Consider the following 23,984-nt stretch of genomic DNA (forward strand, 5'->3'; position numbering starts at 1 on the left):
TCTGATTTTGTCATTGTAGGTTTTTTTTTTAATATTGTCAGTGCAATTTAAAAAAAAAGATTTTATTTATTTATTTGATAGAGAGAGAGAGAGCACAAGCACGGGGAGAGGCAGAGGGAGAGAGAGAAGCAGGCTCCCTGCAGAGCTTGATCCCCAGGACCTGGGGCTTGATCCCAGGACTCTAGGATCATGACTTGAGCCGAAGACAGTGGCTTAACCAGCTGAGCCACCCAGGCGCCCTGTCAGTGCAATTTTTATACTATGTTTGATAGTCTCTTGTGTTCTGATAAAATGCTTTTTTATTTCCAGCTCATACCTTTTCCTTTCTTTCTAAATAGATAAATAATAATCGTCAAAGATATTCAGATTGATTAAGAGTAGAAGGTTGCCTGTCATATTACAGTAAAATGAACAGGGATGATAATCTCTTTGAAAGCTCGCCTTGATTTTTTTGAATTTTTATTAATTGAATCCTTCTTACCCCGTGAGCAGAGATTTGTGTTTTTAAAGGACTTACTTAGTTTAATTGAGTCTTTGGTTCTCTTTCTATGCATGTAAGTGACTTGGAGAATTAAGAAATTTATCTGAACAAGAATTTTAATAAAGTTTTTTTAAAAAGATTTATTTATTTAAGACAGTGATCACAGGCAGGGGGAGGGGCAAAGGGAGAGGGAGACAAGCAGACTCCCCGCTGACACTGGCTAGATCCCAGGATCCCATGATCCTGAGATCATGACCTGAGCCGAAAAGAAATCAAGTCAGACACTTAACCGACTGAGCCACCCAGGTGCCCCAGAATTTTAACATAGTTTTAATTTCTCATCTGAGAAAATTTTTGAGTTAAAGTTCTTTTTTTTTTATTTAAAAGGATTATTTGAATAAATACTTTGACCCTCCAGAGCCATTTGCTTGTACTGTGTCATATGATAGGGAGGAAGCTCCAGACATATCAGGACACAGGCCTGTGCTCACTTTCTCTCCCCTAGCCCTTGAGCACCAGCTCTCACAGAGCTGTGCCCTGTGTGTGTGTGAGTGGGGTGTGTGAGTGGTGTGTGTGTGTGTGCGTGTGTGTGTGTGTTATACTCAAACCAGAACCATAAGTTGTTTTACAGATCTGCCCGTGTTCATATCTATGTAACTGTAAATCCAAGTTCACGTTACACCTTCCCATTTGTGCTATTTCCTCTAACCCATTTAGGGTCACATTTGTTGACCAAAATGAACTATTTGAAGGTTGATGTTTTGGAAAAGGCTGAAATGATGGCAAGAGCCCTGAAGGAGGAGGCAGAACAGCCTTGAATCCTGCCACTGCTGGTTACTAGCTGTGTGACTTTGGCAAGTCCTTTTACTTCCTGCACTTCAGCTAAAACGGAAGCTTACCTGTGTCATGAGGACAAGAGCTCCCCTGTCTTTACGTGTCAGTGTTGTTGTGAGGATCCAGTGAAGTAGTGAGGAGTGATTTGTTTTGAATCTTTCCTAACTTCAAATGGGCACAACAATATAAATTGAAAAACACAGCTTAATCATATATTATAGGAAAGGGAATTATCATTGAAGATGTTGCTGGTAGCCTCTTACATTTGAATTCGTGGTGCTTGAACAGGTCTGAGACTGAAACCTCTATGATAATAATGGTGATAATAAAATAGTTGCTGACTTTACTGAGTGCTTACTAAGTAGAAGACTCTACCCATGCTCTTTCATATGGACATGACTTAATCCATGAACCAATGGCTATGTAGTAGGTGTTCTTGATTATGCCCATTTTTCAGATGAGGAAACAAAAGTCTGGGGAGTGTTAAACAACTTGGTTAAAGACATGCAAATCGTTAGAACCTGGAGGCTGGTATCTCGGAGTATATAAAAATCCATATGTGATTTTTATTGAAATATTATTATAGGTCTGTGCTTTTTTTTTTTTTTTTTTTACTATTTCGGAGAAACAGTATTCTAAGATTCAACCTCCATCACACACACACACACACACACACACACACACACACACACACACACACTCGCACACCACTGAGCCATGGTCAAGAACACTCATTTTCAGAGCACCAGCATTCTTTCAGCACCACCTTTGCTTTCTTGGGGTCCCGCCCTGGTGTGTACAGAATTATAAAGGTTTAGATGATAGTTTGTCTTTGGAGTTTGTCTTGGAGAATTCTATTTTGCTTTTCATTGGAGAATAATCAAAATACTTATTTCTTTGGTAAGGGGATTAGGTTGGGGTGTGATTTTAAAAAATGATTGTCCACTTAACCGAATATTTGCCATCTGTCTTCAGCTGCTGATTTCAGGGTTTTTTTGATGAGGTTCAAAGTAGTACCCCTGAACTCAGACTTCAGCCTCTGGGAGTCACTGCATACTTGGAAGCCAGAGAGACATGCACATGCTTTGATTCGCTCCATTCTTCTGCTTTTCTGTACAGTTCTTTAATTTTATAAGAAGAGTTTTTTTAAAATACATTTTTGTACTAATTTTGTAAATGTATACGTAGATTTTTTAAAACATTAACATTAAACTTTTAAGTGCAAATAGACCATATTAACTATGGCTACACTTGGCATCACTGCCCACTTCCAAGGTCAAGCAGTGACCTTGGACTCCAGAAGGCGTGAGCGGGCACTGAACATGATGTGCTTTGGGAGAGGAGAGGAAGGTCCTTACAAACCAACATCCTGCAGCAGCTGCTAGCATCTTCTCACTTCTATACTTTTAACAATCTTGAGATAAAGAGAGGCTATTAGGACCTAAGAGTGACAATTATAGGCTCTTTGTCTTTTGGGCAGAAAGGTATTTATTACACTAAACTACATGTGTTTTTCTTTGGTGCTAATTAGAACTTTTGTAGAAGGTTATAGTGGACATTAAGTCAAGATGCTTAGATTCTTTGTATTTGTTGATTAGCTAGCTAATTTAAGGCATGTTTGAGTGCCTACCATGTGGCAGGTTCTAAGCCAGTGCACTGATGGTGATGGTTAAACAGGGTTTAATTGCTTAAGAAGGCTCAGAGGCCCCAGAATGACAGTGCGTACTTGTGCGTACTCTGTGACAACAGCACTCAAGGGAGAATGTACTTCCCGGTCACAGACCATCTCTGAAGGGCATGGCAGGACCCATGTCCTCTCTTATATCCGGGACGACTGACAGGTATTGGGAATACCCAGGAAGCAGAGCTCAAAGTGGAGTCTCAATGGGTGTTACAAAGTACTTTTGTAATACTTTTTATATTTTAAAATATATTTTTAAAGATTTTATTTATCTGAGAGAGAAAGAGAGTGAGAGCATGAGCAGGGGGAGAGGCAGAGGGAGAATCAGGTTCCCTGCTGAGCAAAGAGCCCAAACATATATACATATATATATATCCCTCCCACCCCCGAGGAAAGAGAAATCACAAGCAGAGGGGAGGGGTAGAGGGAGAAGCAGACTCCCGGCTGAACAGGAAGCCCGATATGGACTCGATTCCAGAACCCTGGGGTCATGATCTGAGCTGAAGGCAGACACTTAACCGACTGAGCCAACCAGGCTCCCTAGAAAACAATAATTTGGACTGGAAGGAACTCTATGATTTCTTCCTTTTCTGAAGTCTTAGATTAAGTCATTTTTTTCCTAAAGCCACATGCACCAAATAAACTTATTCTTACATTCCCCATAGAGTTGTATTATTTTCTTAGAAGAGGATTAATTATTAACCAATTAATTTTCTGTGATATTTTTGGTAATGTTGCATCACCACCAACTTTGGCCATGTCTAGCATCAGCATGATCTGTTTTTCTTTCTGTTGGTGTCCTGATGTAATCCACAGACAGACCTCTTTTGAATCCCAGATCTGTCATTTAACTAAATGTGTGATTTTAGCCAAGTCATTTCACCACTCTGTTTCTCGTCTGTAAAATGTGAGTGATCATATCCCAGGGCTACTGAAAAAAAAAATGAGATAATTCTATTTTAAAGAATTTGGTATCTGGTAGATGCTCAATAAAAATTTATCTGTTGTGAAACAGTGTTAAATTCATGTTCAATAGTTTCGTTGGGTTTTCTGATTTAAAACAAATTTTGCATTAGTCTAATTTAGAGTGGTAACTCAAAGGTGTTTTGTTACATTCCACCTGTTACAAAAAGTAACACGTTCAAATGAAATTATAAGGAGGCTCTTTTTTTTTGTTTGTTTATTTACAGCATAACAGTGTTCATAGTTTTGGCATCACACCCAGTGCTCCATGCAGTACGTGCCCTCCCTATTACCCACCACCTGGTTTCTCAACCTCCCACCCCCCTGCCCCTTCAAAACACTCTCGTTGTTTTTCAGAGTCCATAGTCTCTCATGGTTCATCAAGGAGGCTCTTTTTTAGTCTTGATCATAAGAGTAAAATAGTGTAAACTTTCTGGAGCTAGAGAAAGCCAGAAGGTGCTGGAAAGGATATTCATATCACAATGCATCATGGACCTCTGTCTCTCTCTGTCTCTCTCACTGAATCTCTCTCAGTTGCTCTAAATCAACTCACCAAGTGATCAGCCTCCTGTTTGGCCAGTTCTCCAAATGCCCATTATTTCTTTTAATTCTTTCCTTTTGTTTACTAATTTTCAGAATAAAAATTTATATTCTATGAAATTTGTAAAGTCACCAGTAAATTTAAAAATATGTTACCATGAACTCGTGGCTACTTATCTTTGATGTCCTTTCATCTTTAGCGATGATTTTTCTGTTTGATGCTGCAGTTGTCCACTGTCTGGTCACTGGGAGCCCTTTCAAGTCAGCACCTGTGTCCTTTGGCACCCATGTTGGTAGTCTTGGTTTCCCACAGGACAAAAGATGACTCACTTATCTTATGTTTCCTGCCCTAGACTTGGGATCAGTTATTACTGCAAGCAACTGTGTTTCCTTTCAGAGGAAAATGGTATTTGGAGATCACCATCCAGACAGGAGGGTCTCTCATTGCTACAAGGTTGTCATGGATGCTAGATCTTTTTTTTTTTTTTAATAAAAAGAGAAAAACAGATTATGAAGTTATACTGATATTTTTCTTCAAACTTAAGACTGCAGTTTATTAACTTCTTTGGTATTATATTGTATCTCTTTGCTCTAATTCTGTTAATTTTTTTCCTAATGACTATAAAATAATTTATCCAAGTGTGCATGTATGAGTGTGTATGAGTTCAAACCAAGTATCAGTATTATTACCAACCATGAAATGTGAAATGCACTTTTAGACTAAGCAGTTCTTTTGTCTGCAGGCTTTCTCTTATGGCTATGCAAAATCCTGTGACCTAAAGTTATTTGAAATGATTCTAATCTGGTTATGCCAGCCACTGGATAAACAGTGGAATTTATTTGCTTTAATTTGTTTTCAGTTTTTAGGGATTATTTTTGTATTTTTACGTTAATTAAAAAAAACATGTAACGCATTTATGTGATTTGAACGTCAGAACCATAAAATAAAGAACATTCAAAGAGGCCCTGCTCCCATCCAGTTCTCTCTCTCCTTCTATAGGCAGTACTTTCTTAGTTTATCCTTCTTGCTTCTTTTTGAATAGGTAAGTAAGTATGTGGAGGCACGAGGGTGGCTCAGTCAGTTAAGTGTCTGACGTTGGCTCCAGTTGTGAGGTTGTGATCTCTGGATTGTAGAACTGAGCCCTGTGCCTGGCTCCACGCTCGGTGGAAGTCTGCTTGTCCCTCTCCCTCTCCGTCTGCCCCACTTCCCCACTTGTGCTGTGTCTCTCTCTCTTTCAGAAAAATAAATAAAATCTTTAAAAATAAATAAATAAATAAATAAAATTAAATAATTTAATTAATTAAATAATGCAGTAATACACGCATCAGTATTTTGTATTAGTATCTCCCCTTTCTTCCCCCGGGGTAGGTATCCTGTAGTGTAGCAGCAGGAGTCCCACTGTATGGAAGTATCATAGTCTATTTGGCCCCTTATTTGAGGACACTGGGGTTTTTTCCCATTCTTTTACTATAATGACACATATCATGATCTGTATAAGTAATTTCATACTAATAACCCTTTGTCCAATATACTTATTTTCTTTTTGACCATTTAATGTAATTGTCCATCTTTCAGTTAGCCTTTATCCCCATGGAGAAGCTGATTCCAGACAGGAGAGGGAAACAGAGCTGGTGGATCTGTTTGTCAGTCTTCACCACCGCCCCCTCACCCCATCGCCCCCCCCCCCCCGCTTCCCCCAGAAAGGCTTAGCATTTTCCCTCAGGTTGCTACAATGATCTAAAGAGAGAATTTTGCTGAAAGTTCTTTGAGAAATCCATGTAGCTTTTGGGACTCCAAATGAAATTGGAGTCTTTTCTTCAGTGTGCGTCTTTGCTATGAGGGTGAAAGCGGGGCTTTTGTTGGGTTTCCCCTCTTCACGAGGTGCAGCAATACAAAGGGGCCCTTCGATGCATTGTTGGCTGCTCTTGCTGCAGTACTACTTTGTGCAGTTTATAGTGGATCAAACAGGTAGATAGAACAGTTTTTGTAAGCTGTACACCCAGCAGGCCTTAATACAGGTCCGTAATATAGAGATTGAGCTAGTCCTCAGAGAAGCTGCTCACATTTTAGAATTTTTATTGTACAAATTATCTCTCTTCCAACTTTTTATGCATTGGGTAAGACATACAGTATGGTGGTTAAGAGGATCAGTTTTAGAGGGAGACAGATCTTGTTGAAATTCTTGCTCATCTTTTTCATTCATCCATCCATCCATATCCATCCATCCATCCATCCATCCATCCATCCACAAATATTTATAAAGCTTCTGCTATGGACTTGGCACTGTGCAAGGTCTAGAAAAGCCATGAGGAGAACACAGAGGTATTCTGCCCTCAAGGATCTTGCAGTGTAGTGACCCCATAAGGCTGCCCATGTCCCTGGACAAGCTCATTAAGCCTATGAGTGTTAGAGATTGTGAGGATTAAGTGAGGGAATGTAGATTGTGTGCTTGTGCAGTGTTTGGGAAGTAGCCAGTAGGGATAACTGAATACCGGCTTTATGACATACTCTTGGGAGGGATATCTAGGGCACAAGAGTGAAGGCAGGACTTAGGACAGTTGGAAAAGCATTAATAGCAGAGGTTATCTGGGGGACATGGATTCAAAGAGTAAAAAGAGAGGTACAAAGTGTGACTAACAGGTAACTGGATGAGATGCCTGGTTGGCTCAGTCGGTTAAGTGTCTGCCTTCGGCTCAGGTCACGATCCCACGCGTCTGTAATCGAGTCCCGCATCGGGCTCCTTGCTCACAGGGAGCCTGCTTCTCCCTCTGCCTGCTGCTCCCGCAGCTTGTGTCTCACTCTCTCAACCTCTCTTTTTCTCTGACAAATAAATAAAATCTTAACAAAAAATAACAGGTAGCTGGAAGATGAAAGAGAAGGCAAGAGATTTGATACTAACGTGATGGCTGAGGGATTATTTCATCTGAACTGAGGGAAGCTTAGAGACACAATGTAATTCTTTAACCCACGGAGCCACCCAGGCGCCTTGAGACACAATGTAATTCTTAAAGTACAATTGCTTTCCGAGTGTAACACATGGAACAGGAAACTGATTTCAGCTGAGTCAGTGTTGAGCTAGCAGTAAATCTTGATATCTGTGATTTAGTCTCCATTTATTGTTCAACCTCAAATATGTCTATTTTTCACAACTCTTAGTGAGGGAAAAGACATTTTAAGTGTTTTAATGTCATATATTTGAACATGGTGCAGGGAAATGTCAGATGACCAAATCTCTCAACTAAATGAAATGTTTATTTCACTTATTTTTGATGATTACTGGTCCTTATGTCTTGGATTTGTTTCCCATGCATACCCACCTGTGTGTTCATAAACGGAGAAAAATGAGGACAGACATCACTTACAAGGGCTTTTCTGGGCTCAGAGGACATTCAGTCCAGTTTTCTCCACATTTTTGTGTCTACATTCATTGTCCCTTGATGATCACTGATGTTCAGAATGGCCCAGAAGCCCCTTGAGAGCCTTAGCCATCAAAACTAATATATTTCATTCACAGAGCAGGATTTATTTATGTACAAAAGTTGAGAAAGATTAGGGAGCTTTTGAAAAGGACTGAAAACCCATGGGAGAGAGTGAAATGTCTGGAGCAGATGTAAGTGCCTTTCTGCTGCTACACCCAATAGATTTGATGAATGAATGACTGTAAATATTAATTTCTCTGGCCCTCGGTCCTCTCCTTGAGTGAAGGATTGAATTAGACAACCTTTCTTCAAAGATCAACTAGCAAACATCCCACCATCTCAACGCATCCACCCCCCCCCCCAGCCAACCCTGAAAAATCCTCTGATTTTTGTGAAAACTTCTTTTTCTAGACATTCAAGTTCGTCAATGTTTTACTGTTTTGCTTTGGTATATGTAAGGTGTTGTAAGATGAATTTCCTGGCTGTTAAAGTTAAAATCATATAACATTTTATTTTTCTTTTTCTCCTTTGTTGCGTGTGATGGAACTGAGGTTGAATTGCTACCCTTTTTGCTTTTTGGGGGGAGAACTATCAAGGAGTAAGGTAGCTTGAAGATTAATTATTCTCCTTTTGAGAACTCAGAAACTTTTTACCAGGCATGATCCCATTTTGGCAGGTCCATACCCTGCTAAAGTGAGGTCATCCCCAAATGCTTTGTAGTGGGCCAATTATTATAAGAGAAAGGATAGGGATTTTGAAGTCAGAGGGTCTGGGTTCAAGATCCGCCTCTGCCACTTATTAGCTGTGTAACTGCGTGAGTTAGGTACTTCCTTTGGCCTCAGTTTTACTAGTTGTGAAATGATGTAGTCATATCCATTTTGTAGGGTTGTTGAAGTTTGAAAAAGTTTAAAAATTACTCATTAAATAAAAGGCACAGCCTAAGGAATTCAGTTAATGATATTGTAATAGCATTGTAATGGGACAGATGGTAGCCACACTTGTGGTAAACATAGCATAGTGTGTAAACTTGCCAAAACACTAAGTTGTACACTTAAAACTAATGTCTCATTGTGTGTCAACTATGCTTAAGTAAAAATTTTAAAAAATACTTAAGTGTAAAGAACAACATCAATATTAATGAGAATGACCTTGGCTCTCCTCTCTCTCCTCATCAAATATTCCATCCTCTATAATAGGACAGGAGAATCAGGACTATTATGGAAAGAGATGAGGAAGAGAGGACACAGAGTGTAATATTATCCCAGTTTTATAGATAGATAAGTAGAGGTAGAAGCACTAATTGAAGGATTCTTGGCCCACAGGTAGTGACATCCTGGGGCTAGAGATGAACCATTCTGACTCCCAGCTCATGCCACCAGCTCTCATTTCCTCAGAGATGCTGTCTGTCATAAAAATCACACCCAGAGTCAAAGAAGATCTTAGCCCTTGAGGATGGTCAGGATATGGTTATTACCACACAGACAAGGAAATACCTTACCTTTTTCAACTAAACAGTAAAACAGGAGCTTAAACATTATTAGAAGTTGAAGTAATGTCCTTTAGTAACCTGAACCATCTCATGATGTTCCACAGAAAATTTACCTCACTCTCAGGCTCAGCTTCCCCTTTTGGCATCTGCTCATTGGTTAGAAGGTAAAACATGGGGTTATTTGGGTTTGTTACCAATAGTTAATGTTTTCAAGTCATTGTATTAAACATTTTTTATATCTCTATTTACAATAAAGATGAGAGTAATTTGTGTTGGTGTTTTGACTAAAGTGGATATTTAGAAACATTATAGGTGCATGTTTCTCTTACCTATGCAAGGAATAATTTATGTATTATCGTTTTATGTTGAGTAGTTCAGTATTGTTTTGTAACATCTTCCTTCAATGTGTTTGAAATATATTCTGTATAAATAAACCTCTTGTGGAAATGCAATTGAGCTTGGTGGAATTATCCAGTAATGAAGTAGATAGAGTAGGGCAGCTATATAAATAAATATCCATAGATTTTCCAATAGAACCTCTGTACGACATTACAAATTCTTCTTTGTTCCTACTGCAGCCTTGCTCTCTGATACAGTTACTCATGTAATCAGTGTGTTGGTGGTTATAGTTACAAGATTTTACACGCATACACAGACACACACACACACCATACACACACAGACACACACCACACACACACACACACACATACATTGACATTCTATATATATATATATATAGAGAGAGAGAGAGAGAGAGAGAGAGAGAGAACAGAGTCATCAACCTTAACTTTGCTAAGCAAAACATTCTGCACGTTAATTGAAGAATATTCGGGAGAATGTTTAAAATGTTAAAGACAACTTTACAAGTTTTCCCAAGTACCACAGAAGCATCAAGCACATTTTCAGTGCTGACAACTAGTAAAAAAGATAAATCTTGTTTGTCTTTAGATCATATTTCTAAGAATCTCAAAAAAAGGTGCCAGTGGAAATTTTGTGTTCAGATAAAATATCTGCCTGGGGAGGATTTTGCTTTATGGTATGTGCTCCCAGCCTATCTCAGGATCATGACCTAGGGAGAGTAGTCACTGTGAAGTCACTGAGTAGTTTTGAGTGCCTACCATTTAGCAAACTACTCTGATGGGCATTACGATGCATATGAAGATGAATAAAAGGAAATAATATAATTAATAGTGGAAATAAAATAGAAGAAATTGTGTGCAATGGTTCCATATTATCGAGACCTTTGAGTCTCTGGTAGAGGAATTTTTAGAGCAACAGGTAATTAGAAAATATGGGAACTACTTTTTTAAAAAAAAATTATTTGTCAGAGAGAGGGGGAGAGAGAGAGCGAGCACAAGCCTGGGAGTGGCAGGCAGAGGGAGAAGCAGGTTCTCCGCCAAGCAAGGAGCCATTGTGGGATTTGATCCCAGGACCCTGGGATCATGACCTAAGCTGAAGGCAGATGCTTAACTGACAGAGCCACCCAGGCACCAAAACCTCTGTAATTTAAATGTGTATTTATGGGAGTGTTAACCTCATATAAATTTAGAAAAGGCATTGGATTTAGAATCAAACAAGCTTAGGCCTTGCTTCGGCAGTAACAAGCCATTGACCAAAGTCATGCATCTTCTCTTCTTTCTCTCTTTCTCTCTCTTTAGTCATCCATAAAATGAAGGAGTTGAAGAAAGAGATGATCTCCGAGCTCCTGTATTAAGTTAGGATTAAATTTTTCAGACAATATCAGAGACTCAAAATAACAGAAGTTTAAGCAAAATAGATTTTTATTTCACTCTCACAAAAAAAAAAAAATCTGGACATAGGCAGCTCAGGGTTGGTGTAGTGACTACAGTCACTGAGACCGTTTCCAATTTCTGTTCCATCTGGACTCTTGCCCTCCTGGTCCAACGGAGAGCTCTAGCTATCAACTCTACATTCATAACAGCGGGGTGGTAGGAGAGGGGAAGAAAGGTACTACTTTTGTTTTCCTCACAGTGGCCAGAACTTATCACACAGCCATATCCAGTGGCAAGGGAGTCTGGGAAATGTAGTCTGTATTCCAGACAGCCATAACCCTCACTTTTACTTTAGAATAAGCGTCTTGGGTCACATGCAGCCTGCTGTTTTTTTGTTTGTTTGCTTGTGAATAACATTTTTTTGAAACATAGCAGTGCTTGTTTGTTTACACAAGACTGTGACTACTTTAGCACCCCAACATTAACTGTAACAGGCACCGTCTGACCCATAGAGTGGAAAACATTTATGACCTGGTCTTTTATAAAAATAGATAAATAAATAAAGCTTGCCACCAATAGGGGACTACTAGTGTTTCTAGAAGAAGAAAAGGTAGTCAAGGAATAAGTAGGAATCTCTGTCATAGCTCACAAATTCTGTGATTCTATGATAAACAAATAGGAAACCAAACAATCAATTTCATATAATATAGGAATAATTTTGAAAATGTTAATAAACACATTAGTTGCTAAAACATATTAGTAAATATTGAAACACAAAGTTCTTTCTTGCTGTAACAGGTTGAAACTTGAGTTTAACCTGTTAAATTGCCTTCTTTTTTATTCTGTCCACTTCCACATCTTATAGTGGTTGCTTTCATCTCCAGCCCAGTTGTCTAAGATGTTGGCTACTCCTCTCCAGCTTTGAGTAAAAATTTACTTTATTAGGTAGGTATCTTGCATAACCTTCATCTTGGTGAAAATAAAAATGCAAAAAGATAAAGGGCTACCTTTGATCCTGGTGAAGCTCCCCCACCCCCCAGTGTAATATCTGGATCTGATAGTGAACGAGTGACCATCACTGTGAGAGGGGTCCATAGCAATTAGTTGGGAGGTACATTGCATTGACTGTTGCTACACTGTCATTTTTTCTTTTGCTGGTTCAAATGTCATTTGGGTGCAACTTAAAATATTTATTGCATTTTCTTATTCTTTTAGCTTTTCTTCTTTTTTATTTTAAAAGAGTTTATTTATTTATTTGAGAGAGAGAGTGTGAGTGGAGGGAGGGGCAGAGGGAGAAGGAGAGGGCAAGAATCTCAGGCAGACTCCATACTGAGCCTGGAGCTGGCCTCAGGGCTTGATCTCGTGACCTTGAGCTCATGACCCGAGTCGGAGCCAAGAGTTGGATGCTTAACCAATGGAGGTACCCAGGGGCCCCTCTTTTAGCTTTTCAAGATATATTAGTGTCTACCTAAAAGAAATTTTATTTGCAAATGTGTGATTTTATTATTCAAAACTAAGAGTAGATAAGGTCTGAACAATAAGGGAAAGAGACTATTGGTGTTTTGCTGAGAGATTTTAAGATGGATCAGTTGGTGGTTCTTGTCGTCGCATTAGGAAGGCACATGAGAACCATGTCATCTGTTTGTTTTCTAGTGCTTTCTACCCAATGCCTCCTTTAAAAAAGTTGATTAATTTATGGATTTCTGGAGCCTGAGTTCTGGTAGACAGTAGGTTTTGTGTCCTCCAAAGCTGCTCAGACCTTTAGATTACGAGAGTATGTTTCTATTTATAAAACTTATTTTGTGGGTATTATTACCTAGTGGAATTATGCATGTCTTTTGAAACAAAACATCTTTTGGTGAAAAGTACAGTATATATTATACTGATTGTTTCTCTTCCCTCTTTTTTTTTAAGATTTTATTTATTTATTTGACACACAGAGAGAGATCACAAGTAGGCAGAGAGGCAGGCAGAGAGAGAGAGGGGAAACAGGCTCTCTGCAGAGCAGGGAGCCCAATGTGGGACTCGATCCCAGGACTCTGAGATCATGACCCAAGCTGAAGGCAGAGGCTTAACCCTCTGAGCCACTCAGGCACCCCTGAAATGTAAACAACACAGAACAGCCAAAACAATCTTGATAAAGACAGGTTGGAGGACCTAGACTTTTTGATTCCAAAACTCAGTAAAAAGCAATAATAACCAAGACAGTATGGTACTGAGTTAAAGCAAACATAAATATCAATTGAATAGATTTGAGAGTCCAGAAGCAAACCCATACATCTATGATCAACTGATTTTTTGACAATGATGCCAAGACCATTCAATGAGGAAAGAATAGTCTTTTCAAAAAATGGTGCTGGGATAACTGGTCACATGCAGAGGAATGAGGTTGGACCCCTACCTCACACCATATATAAAAAATAAACTCAAAATGGATCAAAGGCCTTAACATAGAAGATAAAATTATAATACTCTTAGAAATAAACATAGGCATAAATCTTTGTAACCTTGGATTAGACAATACAACCAAAGGAAAAAATAGGTAAACTGGATTTCATCAAAATTTAAAACTTCTGTACATCAAAGGACACTATCAAAAAAGTAAAAAAAGATCCACAAAATGGGGGAAATATTTGTAAAATATATATCTGATAAGGGACCGATATCTAGAATATATAAAGAATTCATACAACTCGGGGCGCCTGAGTGGCTCAGTGGATTAAAGCCTCTGCCTTTGGCCCAGGTTATGATCCCAGGGTCCTGGGATCAAGCCCCGCATTGGGCTCTCTGCTCAGCGGGGAGCCTGCTTCCCTCTCTCTCTCTGCCTGCCTCTCTGCCTACTTGTGATCTCTGTCTGTCAAATAAATAAACAAAATCTTAAAAAAAAAACACAAAAGAATTCATACAACTCAATAATAAAAGAAAAATAAACTAATTGAAAATTGGGCAAAGGATCTGAATAGACATTTCTCCAAAAACGATATACAAATGGTCACATGAAAAGATGCTCTACCTCCTTAGTTATCAGAGAAATGAAAGTCGAAACCACAATGAGATACAGCTTTAAACCCACTCAGATGACTATTGTCAATATTATCTGTGATATTAACAATTGAAGATTGGGAGAAATTGACACTCTCACACACTGCTGGTAGAAATGTCAAATGGTGTACCCACTTTGGAAAACAGTTTGGCACTTCCTCATGCTAGAGTCACCATATGATTCAGAAATTCCATTTCTAGGCATATATCCAGGAGAAATGAAACATATGTTTGCATTAAAACTTGAACATGAATATTCATAGCAATATTATTTATAATAGCCCAAAATAGGAACAACCCAAATGACCATCGATTAATGAATGGATAAATCAAATGTGATATATCAGTGCAATGGATTATTTGGCCATAAATAGGAATGAAGTATTGATACATGCTATAATACGGATGAACCTTGAAAACATTAGGCTAAGTGACAGAAGCCAGACAGAAGTATTGTATGACTCCATTTATATGAAATGGCTAGGATAGGCAAATCCATGGAGACTGAAAGTGGACTAGTGGTTGTCTAGGGCTGAAGGAGGAAATGGATGTGATAGCTAATGCATGCAGAATTTCTTTTGGGGGGTGATGAAAATGTTCTCACCATGATTGTGAGATTGGTTGTATATCCCATATTATTGAATTGTACACTTAAATAGATGAATTGCATGGTATGTTAATTATAGCTCAAGGAAGTGTAAATTAAAAAAAAAAGAGGAACAGAATATTCAGATTAGTGAGTTGACTGTGTTTATCAAAAGGCTGTTCTGGTCCTCCTCAAAAAATTGGTAAGATTAAAACAGTTTCTAAGGAGCAAATCTTCACTCAGCCCCCTGGGGGTAAGGGCATTCTAATAAGTACGGTTAGGTGTTTAGAAGTTTGTCTCAAAATGTCATATAAATAGAGTTTTAAAAAATCTGCTTGCTTCTCCCAGGGGAGGGATAGCTTTGTCAGACTTTTGTGGCTCAGCTATTAGTGGGCGAAATGACGGTCAACCATCCTCAATGGGAAAACTCCAAGAGCTGCTGGGTTTGGACAACAATGGAAAGAAGAAGTTGAAAACTGCTGACAGAAAATGGATCTTGCCCACAGGGCCTCTGAAGAGGCTTTGCGTTTGGCACCAGCCCACATCTGTAGGCTTTGCCTCTGTGAACGGAAACTAAGTGCAGTAACTCAACACCAGGGTCTTTGCTTGAGGCTTATTTTGATAACTGAAAAAGTCACCAAGACTTTATTATTCTCCTGTGAAATTTCCTCTGCAAGAGGCTTTTCTTCCTTTGCAGTAATTTGGTTCAAGCTTTCGCTATTTCGCCGTTAAGTTACCCAGAACTGGTGAAAAATGGAAGTAAACATCTGATTTTTGCATTTCATCATTTCAAGTTGTTTTAGCCCTCTGTGGTTTTATTGCCTAGATGCAGAAAACACTTAGGTTTCTAAGCCATAAAAGATGAAATATTAATTTGATTTGATTTTCGAATCCCTTTCATGATGCAGCTTGGCATTGGCTTTTATGTACTATTGTAGCCAGAGCTTTGCAAAAACCTGAAATGAAAAGTGTGGTTGTTTTCTCTCCTGAATGTACCTTTTTTCTACCTTTCCTTCAGTCAGTGCTCTCGAGACCTTGAATCCCCGAGATTGGGAATCTCATATTTCCCTCCAGTTACCATACACAGTCTCCCTGTGTTGGCAGAATTGAAGAAAGTGTTATTCTGGGTGAATGAACCCCCTTCGCCTTAGTGGGAATTAAATATGAGCTTTATATTGGTGTCTCCATGAGGAAGTCATGGAGGCGGAGGCCTTTGGAAGCATGTATCCCATTGAAAGCCTTTATTGGTAATTCCAGCAAGGCTGGGCTAGAAATTTCAGAACATTCTCTATTGGTTGGCTGCAGGGGGTCCCATCTGCGCCACACCGTGGCTGTCACCAGGTACTTGAAGAGGAAGCTGTGGTCGGAGAGGTCGGCTTCTGGCACCTTGTCCTCTAACTGAAGCTACAGACGGGCAAAACATGAGACAGGCTATCTGCAGCAGCCTTGTGTAAGGCTAGCTATGCTGCCAGCTTATCTGCCTCCGGAGAATTCTTAAAAGAACTGCTTCCTTCCGGCCCGTAGGCTTCTCTTCGGGAACTGAACAGTTTCATACACGTGGGCTGCTTTTCCTAATCTAGCCAAATGGGGCATGGTACCCCTACTTTATAATTTGACTAGATGTTAGGCTATGAAATACTATGGATTTAATGAAAAACTGTTCTCTGCCTTAAAACGGCCACTGAACTATAATATGTATATTCGTTATAATATATAATGATATATATATTCGTTATAATATATATAATATAATATATAATGATAATATATATAATATGTATATAATATATATAATGATACACCTAATCATGGTTTATGAAGGGATTTCTGACATTTTTCACAAGAGTAGTATTGAGATACTAAAGAGAAAGAGATGAATTGTGCTTTTGTGATACTTTGTGGACTTATGTATAGCTTGTGAAAATGTCTGCTTATATTCTCAGGGCATTTAAAATTTGCTATCATTTTAAAGGTTTGCATTTTTAAAATATTCTTTTCTTTTAGTCCCCTTTTGTTCTTTTATTCCTTGATATTTATTTCCCATAAGAAAATGTTTGCAAGGAAAAATAGAAGCTTAAAAGGGTTAAATAATTTACCCTTGGTGATCGGAAAAACCTTTATTTTGTATACGATTACAAGCATAGTCTTTGAAAAAGCTAAATAAACTTGAGTTTGTTTCCCTGTTCTATCACTCATTAGATATTTCTGTGATGTGGAAAAAAGCTGCATTCCTTCCAATCTAAGACACCATTAATTATAAGATGCTCCATGATTTTGAGTTATTATGAAAGGAAAATGCTTTTAATTAGATTATGACATAAGAGTGAGATACTTTTGATTGTGAGACAGTTCTGTTTCAAAGCAATTTGAAATCCATGCAGTTCTGCGAATGAGATGGCATACTCAATGTCAGTGTGTGGCATATAGTCTATACCTGTGTGTGTGTTTGTGTGTGTGTGTGTGTAAAAAGAGAGGGAGAGAGGGAGAAAGAGAAAATGAATGAATGAGAATGAACCTGCCTGGACTTCCTTCTTTTCTGGATGTCTATGCTGCTTTCTCTTCCTCTCCCCCATGCCCAGCTGCCTTTCCCCAAGGTAGCAGCAGAACCTCCAAGTCATAATAGCTTACAATTATATTTTTACTGACTGTTCATAGTCTTACGTTTACAAGCCATTTCTTTTTCAGCTTAAGTAAAGAGAACTCTGGATGTGAAATACATAAAAGGGATCGGTGAACTTAGAGAAAAGAGCGTTGAGGACATCTAAGATTTTGAGTTCTTAGTTCACTGCATTCTGCACCACTGTGACTTCACAGTGATTTCACAGAGAGAAGAGTTCTCAGAGGGCTGCTGACATTACGTGCTTTGTCACCGTTAGTGGCCTGGGAGTTAAATTTTTGCTAATAATGTTCAATTCAGAATTTTGATAACAGTGAAATTTTCCAGATATCATTTAGTGCCTGCCAGTTTTAAACTGGTATTAGCAGCTTTTTTGGTCCCGTTAGATTTTAGATTTCTTCTTTGTAAAATAAGATACAGCCTAGTTTAGGAATAATTGAAGACTGTCATTTGAAGTTTTTATATAATTTTTAAATATAATTTTATATAACTTATATAATTTTAATATAAATTTTAACATTTGTTATATAATTTTATATAATAAATTCTAAATAACAAAGTTTGCTCTTTCATCCTTACATTTCCAGGTCCTGGTAAGTGCTAGAAAGGTATGAAGATAATAAAGATATAGTCCCCACCATGCACAAAAATTTTACAGTCACACAGGAAAGAAAGAGGTAAACACAACAGACAGTGGCAGGCCCATGACAGGGGTCAGCCCTGGGTACCATGAAAGTAAATTATCGTTCTTAACAATAGCAATTGTTGCATAATAGAAGTTCCCTTCCCTGAGCCTAGAACATTGTTGATGATGAGTGGGTCACCTAATCTCATCCTCCCCTTTTCAGTTCAAGTTTTTTTGGTGTCCCAAATCATGCATTAAGCACAGGTATATTTTGTATGTCTATTTTTAAAAAAAGATTTTATTTATTTATTTGACAGAGAGACACACAATGAGAGAGGGAACACAAACAAGGGGAGTGAGAGAGGGAGAAGCGGGCTTCCCGCAGAGCAGGGAGCCTAATGTGGGGTTCCATCCCAGGACCCTGGGATCATGCCCCGAGCCGAAGGCAGAGGCTTAACGACTGAGCTACCCAAGCGCCCAGCCCTATATGTCTATTTTCAATACAGATCATCTCTACATAGTGACAAAAACTAGAGTACAGAGGAAAAATTCCACCAGTAGCTTTAATATTTGATAACTCAGTGAATATCATTTTTCATAAAGACTTTTTGGCTTCATAGAGCTATACATTATAGGGGCAAGCAGTATTGCAACTTGGGGTAAAAACTTCAAAACTGAATGTTATGGAACAGTGTTTGATAGAAGAGAAAGAAAGGAAGTAGGCCAATTAACATGTCAATTTGCTTGGATAAATAAGTAGATATTTATCCAACTAGATAAATTGGATCCAGTTGGATAAATATTTATCCAATATAAATTCCAACTGGGAACCAGTAGGTTGTTTGCAGACCTTTTTGGAAGTAAAGCAGGAGCCTCTGCTTTGTGAGCAGTTAATCCATGCATCTGTGAGTTCTTTAGATTCAGATATATACACACAGTAACTAAACAGCTAACAGAGGTTTATGTGCTTAACACATTGTAACTAAATATCAAATAAAGGTCTATATAAAAAGAACACATAGAAGTTTAGTTGGACCATTAGGAGTAGTTTAAATTCACTCCTATAGATAAAATAGCATGTAGAAAATTTGCCTAATTCCAATATATTTATTTGTGCAAATGTTAAGCTCATTCATATTAGACAGATAATAATGATGTTCATACTTCTGATGATGCCGATCACCAACATTTATTAAGTGTAAACCAGGGGGTCAGATACTGTTTTAAGCATTTAATTTTTAAAGTTTTTATGTATTTATTTAAGTAATTTCTACACCCAACATGGGGCTTGAACTCACGATCCCCAAAATCAAGAGTCATAGTTCCTCTGACTGAGCCAGGCAGGTGCCCCTGTTTTAAGCACTTCATGTGTCTTAACGCATTTACACCTAACAACCTGTAAGGAAGATACTATTTTTAAAGATTTTATTTATTTATTTGAAAGACAGTGAGCACTAGAGAGACTGGGCAAGCATGAATGAAGGGCAGAAGGAGAGGGAGAAGCAGACTCTCTGCTGAGCAGGGAGCCTGGTGTGTGGCTGGATCCCAGGACCCTGGGATCACGACCGGAACTGAAGGCAGACGCTTAACTGACTGAGCCACACAGACACCCCAGGAAGATACTATTCTTACCCACGTTTTACAGATGAGAAAATCCGAGGCCTGGGAATATTCAGAGATTTGTCCAAGGACACACAGTTTGTAGGTGGCAGAGTTGAGATTTGAACTCAGGAAATTTGTCCATGTGGCCTGCAATCTCACCTGCATTTGTCTCTTAGACATCTGCAACGGCTTTGGCTTCTATCCTCTACTCCCTGTACCTTAGGCTGGGCCCCTGGGCTTGGTCCAGGTATTTCCGTCTTTCCACATTCAGTCCTTCTCCCTCTCCCCTGGTACTCAAGTCCCTGATGCTTCTGTCCCACCCATCCTTTGTACCCCGCGGGTCCCATTCATGTCTTGGCCACTAGAGGGAGCGAGGAATAGAAACTCAGGGACTGCGGAACCATCCTGCCAGGGCTGGGAAAGGAGCTGGAGAGGGCGCAGAAGCTCAGAGGAGTAGAGGCATTAGGAGGGGGTGTCCTCTGGGGACTGAGGGAAGGGATGTGCACAAGCCACTGAGGCGAGTTTGCACTCAGACATGGTGAGTAGCAGGGGGGCAGCTTCTGCTGGGAGAGCCCATCTTAGATATTTACAGGTTGCCCTTGCTATCTGAGTCGAGTGTTCCAATGAAACCTTTCCTAAGCTGAAATGGCATAAAGTGGAGACGCAATTACAGTTAATTTAGATGGAAAAAATTTTTGAGCATTCCCAGACTCAAGAAACAACCTCTTCTAGGTGTTCCGGATACCTCTGGAACATCTTCCTAACAATATGCGGACTTAAATCAAGTTCAGGTCCTGATGCTGAGATGCTGAAGGTAGTTGCCAGGGAAGGAGCTTGGCGGGGCCACTCTCACTGGCTCTGTAACGCCTTCTGCGAAGCAAATGCTGAGTGCTATTTTCAGTGCTCACCTTTGTGCCCCCCCCCCCAAAATGAAAATCTTCTTTTGGTTTATTTTAGTTAGCAAACACAAGTACTTAGGTCTTCCATAAATGCGAAGTGGTGTGATGTGAACTTGGAAAAGCAGGGGATGCCTGTGTTTCCCTCTCCCCCCAAGGGGGAGGGGAACTGGAAAGGACTAGAGAACAGCGTGGTGGTGGGTGGGGAAACCAACTTCTAGCCCCTCCATGCTCTGTACAGTCTGGTTTCCCCAGAGCTGGGGGCTTTCAGAAGGGAGAGTGAGAAGGCTCTACTCTTGTCCCCTGTGCCCTTCCCCAGCACCATCCCATATGCCTAATATTCTAACAATGGAATGTTTGGGTCTCTTAAGCTGGAGCTCTGAGCGATGTATAGATCAGCATGGTGAATGGTCAGAAATTATGTTTGGATGGTGCAGTGAGATTTAGATGGCAGAGGACATTAGGAGAAAATTTTAAGGGGATCTTCACTCTGTTTGATATAACCTCATATTTACTGATGACGAATTTCCTGTTGTTTTCTTAAAGATTTTATTTATTTGACACAGAGAGATCACAAGTAGGCAGAGAGAGAGAGAGAGAGAGAGAGAGAGGAGGAGGAAGCAGACTCCCTAGCGAGCAGAGAGCTCGATGTGGGGCTCGATCCCAAGACCTTGGGATCATGACCTGAGCTGAAGGCAGAGGCTTTAACCCACTGAGCCACCCAGGCGCCCCGAATTTCCTGTTTTTAAGAGTTGAATACCAATTAGGATGGATAGTCAAGTAAATTATATTGCTTTTAAATTAAGACTTGAGCTATGAGCATGGAGATTTGTTTTGTTTGTTACCCTGGGGGTCTAGAACTGTATAAATTTTTCAGTCGAAATAAGAATTTCATAGATGTATCGCTTTCACCTTAGAGGAAAACTTTGCCTATTTATTCATATAGATAACATGTGTACTTTTTCCTTAATAATGATGATACTTTATTAACCAGCTCATTTGAGCCCAGAGCTCTGGTCAATTTACCTAAAAGATTCCAGGGACCTGTCGGTTCTAGGAGACATCTGTGGTGATGTGGACAGAGCGCTGGGCTGGGGATGAGAGATCTCGGTTTCCCTTAGACTCTCTCTCCCTTGTGTGCACTGCTGGCCAGTCACGTCTCTGAGCTGTCAATTTCCTCATCTGTAAAAAGGCCATTACTGATTTTATAAAATCAGGACTCTGGTGAGGATTATAAAATGAACACTCGTTGCCAGGCAAAGCTCAGATTTTTAGATTAATCTAATCCTTCTCTGCTCTGTTACGTGGGTTGCTGAACACGCTGGAGTGAACCATTCAACCGTGCTCCCCGGGCAGCTGCGGACTTCTGAAATCTAGTATCATCTGGACCCACTGGACTCTCCATTTGCAAAGCCTATTACATATTCTCATTTAGCACTCACTTTGCTTTCCTATGATGATTATTCTAATCCTTGGCTATATTTAAAGTTCTCCATATCCCTTTCCTCTAAGAGTTAGTTTTGTTTTCAGTTATACAGAAAAAAAAAAAAAACCCACCCAGAAATAAAAACCAAAGCTAAAAAAGAATTTATAGTATGTTATCAATTCTTTTTTTAAAAGATTTTATTTATTTATTTGACAGAGATCACAAGTAGGCAGAGAGGCAGGCAGAGAGAGAGGGGGAAGCAGGCTCCCTGATGAGCAGAGAGCCCAATGTGGGGCTTGATCCCAGGACCCTGAGACCATGACCTGAGCTGAAGGCAGAGGCTTAACCCACTGAGCCACCCAGGTGCCCCGCATGTTATCAATTCTTGAAGGAGAGAAGCACGGAAAAAAGACTGGAGTGAAATAGGCCAGAAGGAAAGCAGTGGATTTTTGTTCCGTCATACTTCTCTGTGTTTTTCCAGGTTCTCTTACAACATGTATTACATGATGTTTGCAAAATAAGGAGGAAAAAATGAAACAGAAAAGCTCTAATTTGAGGAGCTACCACCCACCTGTTGACTTATGCCCCACCATATTCTCCCCTCTCCTGTTCCCAGCCTGAATGAAGGGGTCTCTCTCCCCATCCAGTGCTAATCTGATTATCTGTACTGTTAATTCCATATTCTCTTGACTCCTCGAGGATCTTGCATTGGCATTAGATAATCTTTTCTCTCCACATTCAAGCTCCCATTCCTTTTTAGTCTATTTTTGTCCGTATATAAATACACTTAGTCCCCTCCTGTCTTAACAAATGAACTCCCCAAGCTCCAACTCTACCTTGACTCTACTCTTACTCTAGACCCATACCCATTTTTCCTCTTATAGCCTAAGTTCTAGAAGGAGTCTGAATTCTAATCTCTAAATCCTCATCTCAACCTATTGGAGTCTGGGTTCTTCCTTCATGATATCTATCCTTAACATTGCTCTTGCCAAGATCTCTAGTGATGTAGTTGTATCATTTCAGTCTTCACCTTATTTTTCTCTTCATACTTCGTTCAGTACAAATACTGCTACTTCTGTGAAGCCCTCCTTGATTTCTCCCAGGTAGGGCTCAGACGGTTTTTATCGGCGTATTCTCCCTGTCTTTTGTATAATTGTTTTATTGTACTCTAATTTGTATATTTCTGTTTTAGATTATAAGGTTCTTGCGGCAGGCTTTTTTAGTTTTTTAAAACTGTGAAATATAATGCACACAGAAATACATTAATCAAAACTCAGAGCTAATGAATAATCATGATGTGAACATTTGTGTAACTGTTACCCAGGTCGTGGCATGGAGTGTTTTCAGTAGTCGAGGAGCCCCCTGTATCCTTTCCTGACCCCACCTATTCCCCTACTATCTTGGGTTTATGACACTTACTTCCTGGGTTTCCTTCATAGTTGCACTGCCTGGATATGCATTCCTAAACAGATCATTTAGTGGTACCTGCACTTGAATATTTTACGAATGCCATCATGTCATGTGTTCTGTTCTGGTTTGCTTCTTTCATTGGACATTGTATTTGTATGATCCATGCTCATGGTTGTATGTTATTATATTCCCTCCTGTTTATTGCTGTGTAGTGGAATTTTGCTACAACAGGCAATATATCTAGTGATGGATTTTTGGTTTATTTCCAGTTTTTGGCTATTATGAGGCTTCAAGTATCTTGTGCACTTCTTTTGGTCCCCACGTGCTTGGGTTTCTTCAAGGTATAGATCCAGAAATAGAATTACCTGTCACAGGATATGTATATCTTCAACTCTACCAGATAAGGGCAAACTGTTTCTCAAAGTAGGTCTCATGATTTACGTCCCACCAGCCGTGGAGAGCGCCCATTGCTTGGTATCTTTGCCAGCATGTGGTAATATCGGACTTCTAAATTTTTATGAACACAGACAGTGTAGAGTAGTATTTTACTATGTTTTAATCTGTATTTCCCTCTTAGCAAAGAGAGTGAACATCTTCTGGTGTTTATTGGCCAGCTGGCTTTCCTCTCCAGTAAGG

The 23,984-nt window shown here is 39.5% G+C and overlaps 1 protein-coding gene across 2 annotated transcripts in view; it reads left to right on the plus strand.

Moving 5' to 3' along the window:
- Positions 1 to 23,984, plus strand: part of SLCO5A1 (solute carrier organic anion transporter family member 5A1) — a 138,729-nt gene that overhangs the window by 88,264 nt on the left and 26,481 nt on the right. The gene's annotated exons all lie outside the window — the stretch shown is intronic.

The sequence above is a fragment of the Meles meles genome, chromosome 1 (genome assembly GCF_922984935.1).
Source record: "Meles meles chromosome 1, mMelMel3.1 paternal haplotype, whole genome shotgun sequence".
NCBI lineage: Eukaryota > Metazoa > Chordata > Mammalia > Carnivora > Mustelidae > Meles > Meles meles.